Raw genomic sequence first — 12,875 nt, 5'->3', positions numbered from 1 at the left:
CTGCAATAAAATCTACAAATTTTTTACAATTCCAGATCTTTAAGGTAAAACGTGCCTACATGAGGATTTAATTTACATACAAATTGGAGTAAGTTTGCATATATTACTCATCTTGTGCTGATTTTTTGTTACATCCTGTATTATACTCCAGAGCTGCACTCACTATTCTACGTGTGCAGTCACTGCGTACATACATTACATTACTGATCCTGAGTTACATCCTGCATTATACTCCAGAGCTGCACTCACTATTCTGCGTGTGCAGTCACTGTGTACACACATTACATTACTGATCCTGAGTTACATCCTGTATTATACCCCAGAGCTGCACTCACTATTCTGCGTGTGCAGTCACTGCGTACATACATTACATTACTGATCCTGAGTTACATCCTGCATTATACTCCAGAGCTGCACTCACTATTCTGCGTGTGCAGTCACTGTGTACACACATTACATGACTGATCCAGAGTTACAGCCTGTATTATACCCCAGAGCTGCACTCACTATTCTGCTGGTGCAGTCACCGTGTACATACATTACATTACTGATCCTGAGTTACATCCTGTATTGTACTCCAGAGCTGCACTCACTATTCTGCTGGTGTAGTCACTGTGTACATACATTACATTACTGATCCTGTACTGATCCTGAGTTACATCCTGTATTGTACTCCAGAGCTGCACTCACTATTCTGCTGGTGCAATCACTGTGCACATACATTACATTACTGATCCTGAGTTACATCCTGTATTATACTCCAGAGCTGCACTCACTATTCTGCTGGTGCAGTCACTGTGTACACACATTACATTACTGATCCTGAGTTACATCCTGTATTATACCCCAGAGCTGCACTCACTATTCTGCGTGTGCAGTCACTGCGTACATACATTACATTACTGATCCTGAGTTACATCCTGCATTATACTCCAGAGCTGCACTCACTATTCTGCGTGTGCAGTCACTGTGTACACACATTACATGACTGATCCAGAGTTACAGCCTGTATTATACCCCAGAGCTGCACTCACTATTCTGCTGGTGCAGTCACCGTGTACATACATTACATTACTGATCCTGAGTTACATCCTGTATTGTACTCCAGAGCTGCACTCACTATTCTGCTGGTGTAGTCACTGTGTACATACATTACATTACTGATCCTGTACTGATCCTGAGTTACATCCTGTATTGTACTCCAGAGCTGCACTCACTATTCTGCTGGTGCAATCACTGTGCACATACATTACATTACTGATCCTGAGTTACATCCTGTATTATACTCCAGAGCTGCACTCACTATTCTGCTGGTGCAGTCACTGTGTACACACATTACATTACTGATCCTGAGTTACATCCTGTATTATACCCCAGAGCTGCACTCACTATTCTGCGTGTGCAGTCACTGCGTACATACATTACATTACTGATCCTGAGTTACATCCTGCATTATACTCCAGAGCTGCACTCACTATTCTGCGTGTGCAGTCACTGTGTACACACATTACATGACTGATCCAGAGTTACAGCCTGTATTATACCCCAGAGCTGCACTCACTATTCTGCTGGTGCAGTCACCGTGTACATACATTACATTACTGATCCTGAGTTACATCCTGTATTGTACTCCAGAGCTGCACTCACTATTCTGCTGGTGTAGTCACTGTGTACATACATTACATTACTGATCCTGTACTGATCCTGAGTTACATCCTGTATTGTACTCCAGAGCTGCACTCACTATTCTGCTGGTGCAATCACTGTGCACATACATTACATTACTGATCCTGAGTTACATCATGTATTATACTCCAGAGCTGCACTCACTATTCTGCTGGTGCAGTCACTGTGTACATACATTACTGATCCTGAGTTACATCCTGTATTATACCCCAGAGCTGAACTCACTATTCTGCTGGTGCAGTCACTGTGTACATACAGTACATTATATTGCTGACCCTGTACTGATCCTGAGTTACATCCTGTATTATACTCTAGTGCTGCACTCACTATCCTGCCGGTGCAATCACTGTGTACATACATTACATTACTGATCCTGAGTTACATCCTGTATTGTACTCCAGAGCTGCACTCACTATCCTGCTGGTGCAGTCACTGTGTACATACATTACATTACTGATCCTGAGTTACATGCTGTATTGTACTCCAGAGCTGCACTCACTATCCTGCTGGTGCAGTCACTGTGTACATACGTTACATTACTGATCCTGAGTTACATCCTGTATTATACTCCAGAGCTGCACTCACTATTCTGCTGGTGCAGTCACTGTGTATATACATTACTGATCCTGTACTGATCCTGAGTTACATCCTGTATTATTCCCCAGAGCTGCACTCACTATTCTGCTGGTGCAGTCACTGTGTACATACATTACATTACTGATCCTGAGTTACATCCTGTATTGTACTCCAGAGCTGCACTCACTATCGTGCTGGTGCAGTCACTGTGTACATACATTACATTACTGATCCTGAGTTACATCCTGTATTATACTCCCGAGCTGCACTCACTATTCTGCTGGTGCAGTCACTGTGTACATACATTACATTACTGATCCTGAGTTACATCCTGTATTATACTCCAGAGCTGCACTCACTATTCTGCTGGTGCAGTCACTGTGTATATACATTACATTACTGATCCTGTACTGATCCTGAGTTACATCCTGTATTATTCCCCAGAGCTGCACTCACTATTCTGCTGGTGCAGTCACTGTGTACATACATTACTGATCCCGTACTGATCCTGAGTACATCCTGTATTATACTCCAGAGCTGCACTCACTATTCTGCTGGTGCAGTCACTGTGTACATACATTACATTACTGATCCTGAGTTACATTCTGTATTATACCCCAGAGCTGCACTCACTATTCTGCTGGTGCAGTCACTTTGTACACACATTACATTACTGATCCTGAGATACCTCCTGAATTATACTCCAGAGCTGCACTCACTATTCTGCTGGTGCAGTCACTGGGTACATACATTACATTACTGATCCTGAGCTACATCCTGTATTATACTCCATAGCTGCCCTCACTATTCTGCTGGTGCAGTCACTGGGTACATACATTACATTACTGATCCTGAGTTACATCCTGTATTATACTCCAGAGCTGCACTCACTATTCTGCTGGTGCAGTCACTGTGTACATACATTACATTACTGATTCTGAGTTACATCCTGTATTATACCCCAGAGCTCCAATCACTATTCTGCTGGTGCAGACACTGTGTACATACATTACATTACTGATCCTGTACTGATCCTGAGTTACATTCTGTATTATACCCCAGAGCTGCACTCACTATTCTGCTGGTGCAGTCACTGTGTACACACATTACATTACTGATCCTGTACTGATCCTGAGTTACCTCCTGTATTATACTCCAGAGCTGCACTCACTATTCTGCTGGTGCAGTCACTGTGTACATACATTACATTACTGATCCTGGGTTACATCCTGTATTATACTCCAGAGCTGCACTCACTATTCTGCTGGTGCTGTCACTCTGTACATACATTACATTACTGATTTTGAGTTACATCCTGTATTATACTCCAGAGCTGCACTCACTATTCTGCTGGTGCAGTCACTGTGTACATACATTACATTACTGATTTTGAGTTACATCCTGTATTATACTACAGAGCTGCACTCACTATTCTCCTGGTGCTGTCACTGTGTACATGCATTACTGATCCTGAGTTGCATCCTGTATTATCCTCCAGAGCTGCACTCACTATTCTGCTGGTACAGTCACTGTGTACATACATTACATTACTGATCCTTGGTTACATCCTGTATTATACTCCAGAGCTGCACTCACTATTCTGCTGGTGCAGTCACTGTGTACATACTTTACATTACTGATCCTGAGTTACATCCTGTATTATACCCCAGAGCTGCACTCACTATTCTGCTGGTGCAGTCACTGTGTACATACATTACATTACTGATCCTGTACTGATCCTGAGCTACATCCTGTATTATACTCCAGAGCTGCACTCACTATTCTGCTGTTGTAGTCACTATATACATACATTACATTACTGATCCTGTACTGATCCTGAGTTACATCCTGTATTATACTCCAGAGCTGCACTCACTATTCTGCTGGTGCAGTCACTTTGTACACACATTACATTACTGATCCTGAGTTACATCCTGTATTATACTCTAGAGCTGCACTCACTATTCTGCTGGTGCAGTCACTGTGTACATACATTACATTACTGATCCTGAGTTACATCCTGTATTATACTCCAGAGCTGCACTCACTATTCTGCTGGTGCAGTCACTGTGTATATACATTACATTACTGATCCTGTACTGATCCTGAGTTACATCCTGTATTATTCCCCAGAGCTGCACTCACTATTCTGCTGGTGCAGTCACTGTGTACATACATTACTGATCCCGTACTGATCCTGAGTACATCCTGTATTATACTCCAGAGCTGCACTCACTATTCTGCTGGTGCAGTCACTGTGTACATACATTACATTACTGATCCTGAGTTACATTCTGTATTATACCCCAGAGCTGCACTCACTATTCTGCTGGTGCAGTCACTTTGTACACACATTACATTACTGATCCTGAGTTACCTCCTGAATTATACTCCAGAGCTGCACTCACTATTCTGCTGGTGCAGTCACTCTGTACATACATTACATTACTGATCCCAAGTTACATCATGTATTATACTCCAGAGCTGCACTCACTATTCTGCTGGTGCAGTCACTGGGTACATACATTACATTACTGATCCTGTACTGATCCTGAGTTACATTCTGTATTATACCCCAGAGCTGCACTCACTATTCTGCTGGTGCAGTCACTGTGTACACACATTACATTACTGATCCTGTACTGATCCTGAGTTACCTCCTGTATTATACTCCAGAGCTGCACTCACTATTCTGCAGGTGCAGTCACTGTGTACATACATTACATTACTGATCCTGGGTTACATCCTGTATTATACTCCAGAGCTGCACTCACTATTCTGCTGGTGCAGTCACTGTGTACATACATTACTGATCCCGTACTGATCCTGAGTACATCCTGTATTATACTCCAGAGCTGCACTCACTATTCTGCTGGTGCAGTCACTGTGTACATACATTACATTACTGATCCTGAGTTACATTCTGTATTATACCCCAGAGCTGCACTCACTATTCTGCTGGTGCAGTCACTTTGTACACACATTACATTACTGATCCTGAGTTACCTCCTGAATTATACTCCAGAGCTGCACTCACTATTCTGCTGGTGCAGTCACTCTGTACATACATTACATTACTGATCCCAAGTTACATCATGTATTATACTCCAGAGCTGCACTCACTATTCTGCTGGTGCAGTCACTGTGTACATACATTACATTACTGATCCTGAGCTACATCCTGTATTATACTCCATAGCTGCACTCACTATTCTGCTGGTGCAGTCACAGGGTACATACATTACATTACTGATCCTGAGTTACATCCTGTATTATACTCCAGAGCTGCACTCACTATTCTGCTGGTGCAGTCACTGTGTACATACATTACATTACTGATTCTGAGTTACATCCTGTATTATACCCCAGAGCTGCAATCACTATTCTGCTGGTGCAGACACTGTGTACATACATTACATTACTGATCCTGAGTTACATTCTGTATTATACCCCAGAGCTGCACTCACTATTCTGCTGGTGCAGTCACTGTGTACACACATTACATTACTGATCCTGTACTGATCCTAAGTTACCTCCTGTATTATACTCCAGAGCTGCACTCACTATTCTGCTGGTGCAGTCACTGTGTACATACATTACATTACTGATCCTGGGTTACATCCTGTATTATACTCCAGAGCTGCACTCACTATTCTGCTGGTGCAGTCACTGTGCATATACATTACATTACTGATCCTGTACTGATCCTGAGTTACATCCTGTATTATTCCCCAGAGCTGCACTCACTATTCTGCTGGTGCAGTCACTGTGTACATACATTACTGATCCCGTACTGATCCTGAGTACATACTGTATTATACTCCAGAGCTGCACTCACTATTCTGCTGGTGCAGTCACTGTGTACATACATTACATTACTGATCCTGAGTTACATTCTGTATTATACCCCAGAGCTGCACTCACTATTCTGCTGGTGCAGTCACTTTGTACACACATTACATTACTGATCCTGAGTTACCTCCTGAATTATACTCCAGAGCTGCACTCACTATTCTGCTGGTGCAGTCACTCTGTACATACATTACATTACTGATCCCAAGTTACATCATGTATTATACTCCAGAGCTGCACTCACTATTCTGCTGGTGCAGTCACTGTGTACATACATTACATTACTGATCCTGAGCTACATCCTGTATTATACTCCATAGCTGCACTCACTATTCTGCTGGTGCAGTCACTGGGTACATACATTACATTACTGATCCTGAGTTACATCCTGTATTATACTCCAGAGCTGCACTCACTATTCTGCTGGTGCAGTCACTGTGTACATACATTACATTACTGATTCTGAGTTACATCCTGTATTATACCCCAGAGCTGCAATCACTATTCTGCTGGTGCAGACACTGTGTACATACATTACATTACTGATCCTGTACTGATCCTGAGTTACATTCTGTATTATACCCCAGAGCTGCACTCACTATTCTGCTGGTGCAGTCACTGTGTACACACATTACATTACTGATCCTGTACTGATCCTGAGTTACCTCCTGTATTATACTCCAGAGCTGCACTCACTATTCTGCTGGTGCAGTCACTGTGTACATACATTACATTACTGATTTTGAGTTACATCCTGTATTATACTCCAGAGCTGCACTCACTATTCTGCTGGTGCAGTCACTGTGTACATACATTACGTTACTGATTTTGAGTTACATCCTGTATTATACTACAGAGCTGCACTCACTATTCTGCTGGTGCAGTCACTGTGTACATGCATTACTGATCCTGAGTTGCATCCTGTATTATCCTCCAGAGCTGCACTCACTATTCTGCTGGTACAGTCACTGTGTACATACATTACATTACTGATCCTTGGTTACATCCTGTATTATACTCCAGAGCTGCACTCACTATTCTGCTGGTGCAGTCACTGTGTACATACTTTACATTACTGATCCTGAGTTACATCCTGTATTATACCCCAGAGCTGCACTCACTATTCTGCTGGTGCAATCACTGTGTACATACATTACATTACTGATCCTGAGTTACATCATGTATTATACTCCAGAGCTGCACTCACTATTCTGCTGGTGCAGTCACTGTGTACATACATTACATTACTGATCCTGTACTGATCCTGAGCTACATCCTGTATTATACTCCAGAGCTGCACTCACTATTCTGCTGGTGTAGTCACTATGTACATACATTACATTACTGATCCTGTACTGATCCTGAGTTACATCCTGTATTATACTCCAGAGCTGCACTCACTATTCTGCTGGTGCAGTCACTTTGTACACACATTACATTACTGATCCTGAGTTACCTCCTGTATTATACTCTAGAGCTGCACTCACTATTCTGCTGGTGCAGTCACTCTGTACATACATTACATTACTGATCCCAAGTTACATCATGTATTATACTCCAGAGCTGCACTCACTATTCTGCTGGTGCAGTCACTGTGTACATACATTACATTACTGATCCTGTACTGATCCTGAGTTACATTCTGTATTATACCCCAGAGCTGCACTCACTATTCTGCTGGTGCAGTCACTGTGTACACACATTACATTACTGATCCTGTACTGATCCTGAGTTACCTCCTGTATTATACTCCAGAGCTGCACTCACTATTCTGCTGGTGCAGTCACTGTGTACATACATTACATTACTGATCCTGGGTTACATCCTGTATTATACTCCAGAGCTGCACTCACTATTCTGCTGGTGCAGTCACTCTGTACATACATTACATTACTGATTTTGAGTTACATCCTGTATTATACTCCAGAGCTGCACTCACTATTCTGCTGGTGCAGTCACTGTGTACATACATTACATTACTGATCCTGAGTTACATCCTGTATTGTACTCCAGAGCTGCACTCACTATCCTGCTGGTGCAGTCACTGTGTACACACATTACATTACTGATCCTGTACTGATCCTGAGTTACCTCCTGTATTATACTCCAGAGCTGCACTCACTATTCTGCTGGTGCAGTCACTCTGTACATACATTACATTACTGATTTTGAGTTACATCCTGTATTATACTACAGAGCTGCACTCACTATTCTGCTGGTGCAGTCACTGTGTACATGCATTACTGATCCTGAGTTGCAACCTGTATTATCCTCCAGAGCTGCACTCACTATTCTGCTGGTGCAGTCACTGTGTACATACTTTACATTACTGATCCTGAGTTACATCCTGTATTATACCCCAGAGCTGCACTCACTATTCTGCTGGTGCAGTCACTGTGTGCATACATTACATTACTGATCCTGGGTTACATCCTGTATTATACTCCAGAGCTGCACTCACTATTCTGCTGGTACAGTCACTGTGTTCATACATTACATTACTGATCCTGGGATATATCCTGTATTATACTCCAGAGCTGCACTCACTATTCTGCTGGAGCAGTCACTGTGTACATACATTACATTACTGATCCTGAGTTACATCCTGTATTATACCCCAGAGCTGCACTCACTATTCTGCTGGTGCAGTCACTGTGTGCATACATTACATTACTGATCCTGGGTTACATCCTGTATTATACTCCAGAGCTGCACTCACTATTCTGCTGGTACAGTCACTGTGTACATACATTACATTACTGATCCTGGGATATATCCTGTATTATACTCCAGAGCTGCATTCACTATTCTGCTGGTGCAGTCACTGTGTACATACATTACATTACTGATCCCGAGTTACATCCTGTATTATACTCCAGAGCTGCACTCACTATTCTGCTGGTGCAGTCACTGTGTACATACATTACATTACTGATTTGGAGTTACATCCTGTATTATACTCCAGAGCTGCATTCACTATTCTGCTGGTACAGTCACTGTGTACATACATTACATTACTGATCCTGAGTTACATCCTGTATTATACTCCAGAGCTGCACTCACTATTCTGCTGGTGCAGTCACTCTGTACATACATTACATTACTGATCCTGAGTTACATCCTGTATTATACCCCAGAGCTGCACTCACTATTCTGCTGGTGCAGTCACTGTGTGCATACATTACATTACTGATCCTGGGTTACATCCTGTATTATACTCCAGAGCTGCACTCACTATTCTGCTGGTACAGTCACTGTGTGCATACATTACATTACTGATCCTGGGATATATCCTGTATTATACTCCAGAGCTGCAATCACTATTCTGCTGGAGCAGTCACTGTGTACATACATTACATTACTGATCCTGAGTTACATCCTGTATTATACCCCAGAGCTGCACTCACTATTCTGCTGGTGCAGTCACTGTGTGCATACATTACATTACTGATCCTGGGTTACATCCTGTATTATACTCCAGAGCTGCACTCACTATTCTGCTGGTACAGTCACTGTGTACATACATTACATTACTGATCCTGGGATATATCCTGTATTATACTCCAGAGCTGCATTCACTATTCTGCTGGTGCAGTCACTGTGTACATACATTACATTACTGATCCCGAGTTACATCCTGTATTATACTCCAGAGCTGCACTCACTATTCTGCTGGTGCAGTCACTGTGTACATACATTACATTACTGATTTGGAGTTACATCCTGTATTATACTCCAGAGCTGCATTCACTATTCTGCTGGTACAGTCACTGTGTACATACATTACATTACTGATCCTGAGTTACATCCTGTATTATACTCCAGAGCTGCACTCACTATTCTGCTGGTGCAGTCACTGTGTACATACATTACATTACTGATCCTGAGTTACATCCTGTATTATACTCCAGAGCTGCACTCACTATTCTGCTGGTGCAGTCACTCTGTACATACATTACATTACTGATCCTGAGTTACATCCTGTATTATACCCCAGAGCTGCACTCACTATTCTGCAGTTATCTACCAACATTTTTGGGGCATTTTGTCTGGGTGGTAGCATATTTGCCATCAGTTGGTAATTGTGGTTGGCATAAAAGATGTCATGGATGTGTGGTGTAACACTGACGAGCCTGGGTAACAAAGTCTGCAGAGACTGTAACTTGTGAGTCACTTCATTTAATTGTGGCTTATTCTCTGATCAGCCTGTACTTACCTGTCTGGTGTGCGGTGGTAATACTTGGTCAGGTTATGGCGGCATTATATTTATATCTAGATGCATACATTATGTACATAGGATGAAGCATATTATTTGGAGGAGCTAAAGCAGGATTCAAGGGGATGCCCAAAATTTTGAGTTATGGCCATCAGGGTCCTGCCCTTGTGTAAGGCGCTCTCGTCACCAGTGTTGAGAGCTTTGGGGTTCCGTCATACTCCATGAAACCTTTGACTAATATGTGTAGCTCCTATAAGCGATACTTTGGTTTTTCGTGCACCTGCAGCTGTGAGTTATGATCGGGCACAGACATCACTTATAAGAGGACGACGCATTGTATCATTCATCTTGGCAGACAAATATTACACTCAGGCATTTAATAAGTTTATCACTTGTGAGAGGACGTTCTCTTGGAAGTCGGATTAATTATTGGTAAATTAAACCCATGGACCATCTAATTAAAAACGGGAATAGATGAAGAACGGCTCTTTACAAGGGGCTTGTCTCATCTTATTAAATTGGCAAAATTGTAAAGAGCTTGTAAAAAGAAGCAACTTTGCAATTTATCTCGTATTTCAAGAATGGAGCGATTTTTAATTATATTGTGTAGTGCGCTTTGCCATGGTTACCGGCCACCTCTGCAGTATTTCAGCAGTGGCCAGATTCCCAGGCAAAGAGTGCACTTCTTGCATGGTCTCTGCTCATCCCTGGATCGGGCAATCTTCAGTCCACCTGCGCTTCTCTAATGCTGCCTTGGAAAAGCTGCCTGTAGTTACAACATAGAAGAGCATGGCCCTCATTTTACTAAAACATACAATTTTCTGCTTAACGGGGGCAAATTACAAAAACAGGTCTTACAAGCCTACATCATTATTTTGAGTAAGAAAGGCAAAGACTTGGACCGATGACCCAGAGCTTTGACCTTGAGCTTTGACCTTGAGCTTTGACCTAGAACTATGACCCAGAGTTACGATCCAGAGTTATGACCCGGAGCTATTACATTGATCTTTGACCTGGAACTATGACCCGGAGCTACAACCTTGAGCTCTGACCTGGAGCTATGACCTGGAGCTTTGACTCCGGGCTATGACCTGGAGCTATGACCTTGAGCTTTGACCTCGAGCTATGACTTGTAGCTATGACCTTCAAGTATGACCTGGATCTCTGACCCAAAGCTAGGAACCAGAGCTTTGACCTGGATCTATGACCCAAAGTTAGGACCCAGAGCTTTGTCCAGGATCTATGACCCAAAGTTAGGACCCAGAGCTTTGACCAGGATCTATGACCCAAAGTTAGGACCCAGAGCTTTGACCTGGATCTATGACCCAAAGCTAGGACTGAGAGCTTTGACCTGGATCTATGACCCAAAGTTAGGACCCAGAGCTTTGACCTGGATCTATGACCCAAAGCTAGGACCCAGAGCTTTGACATAGAGATATGACCCGAAGTTATGACTTGGAACGATGACCAGGAGCTTTGACTCGAATCAATGTCCCAGAGCTTTGACCCGGACCCACAACCTGGAGCTATGATTCGGAGCTAGGAATTGGAGCTATGAACCAAAGCTATGGCCAGAAGCTGTGACCCAGAGGTATGTCCCCGACCTATGATCTGGAGCTATGACCCCGACTTATGACCCAGAGCTCTGACCTGGAGCTCTAACCTGGAGATATGAATGGGAGCTATGACCTGGAGTTATGACCTGGAGCTCTGACCTGGAGCTATGACTTGTAGCTATGCTCCAGCTTAAAGTCAATTTTTGTTGTTAGACATAGATAAAAAATTTTGGCAAATTTACTGGCACTTAGAATCACAAAAATTCCTTCTGGACGCTGATACACCTGGATCATCAGAACTTGTGAGCGGAAGAGAGGGAAGACATAATACAGTCAGGTCCTTAAATGCTATTAACTATGTGCACCATAGAGACAAGACACACCTTATCCTTCTTGGTACAGACTCTGAGAAAGTTTTTATACAATATTGCATGTAAATTTATGAGTCTCGGGAACAACTGAAATTAAAAAAAATTCCCATTAACCTTTATTTTCCCTCGATACACAAAAGTCACTCAGCTAAAGTAAAGATACAAGACAGTACAGTAAAAAATTTAACATTATATTCAGACACATCTTGCTTTCACCGATGGTATTTTATTACTAGGCCCCAATCCAGAACAAGCTTTAGTTTTCTCATTACTGAGATAGAGATGACAGTTGGTGCTTTTAAAATTCTATGTAGTGGGGAGAAGCCAGAGGCCAATACAGACATTCTGCTGCATGTTCTCCTGGAAAGTTAGTTACAGTAGCTCTCCATAGAACTTTATGAGCACCAACTGACATCTTCAATCTCAGCAATGGGAAATCTGCATTCACTGAAGACATAATTTACGCGAATTTTGAGAAGAAATGGTCAATCCAGGAGAAAAAAGCAGGTTTGAACAATAAGATAAATTGCAAAGTTTCTTATTTTCAGGTGTATTATGGATTTATGGATAAAAAAAAATTAAAATGATGGTTACAGTTTAAAGTCACACCATGATGGA

General features: G+C 42.4%; 1 protein-coding gene across 1 annotated transcript in view; it reads right to left on the bottom strand.

The window, feature by feature from the left end:
* The window catches only part of FER1L6 (fer-1 like family member 6), a 241,960-nt gene that overhangs the window by 35,739 nt on the left and 193,346 nt on the right, over positions 1 to 12,875 (bottom strand). The window lies entirely within an intron of this gene.

This window comes from Dendrobates tinctorius, unplaced genomic scaffold (genome assembly GCF_039654945.1).
Source record: "Dendrobates tinctorius isolate UK_male_01 unplaced genomic scaffold, ASM3965494v1 ptg000116l, whole genome shotgun sequence".
In the NCBI taxonomy this organism is placed as follows: Eukaryota; Metazoa; Chordata; class Amphibia; order Anura; family Dendrobatidae; genus Dendrobates; species Dendrobates tinctorius.
The sequence above is the reverse complement of the archived record's forward strand: the minus strand, read 5'-3'. Positions and strand labels throughout refer to the sequence as shown.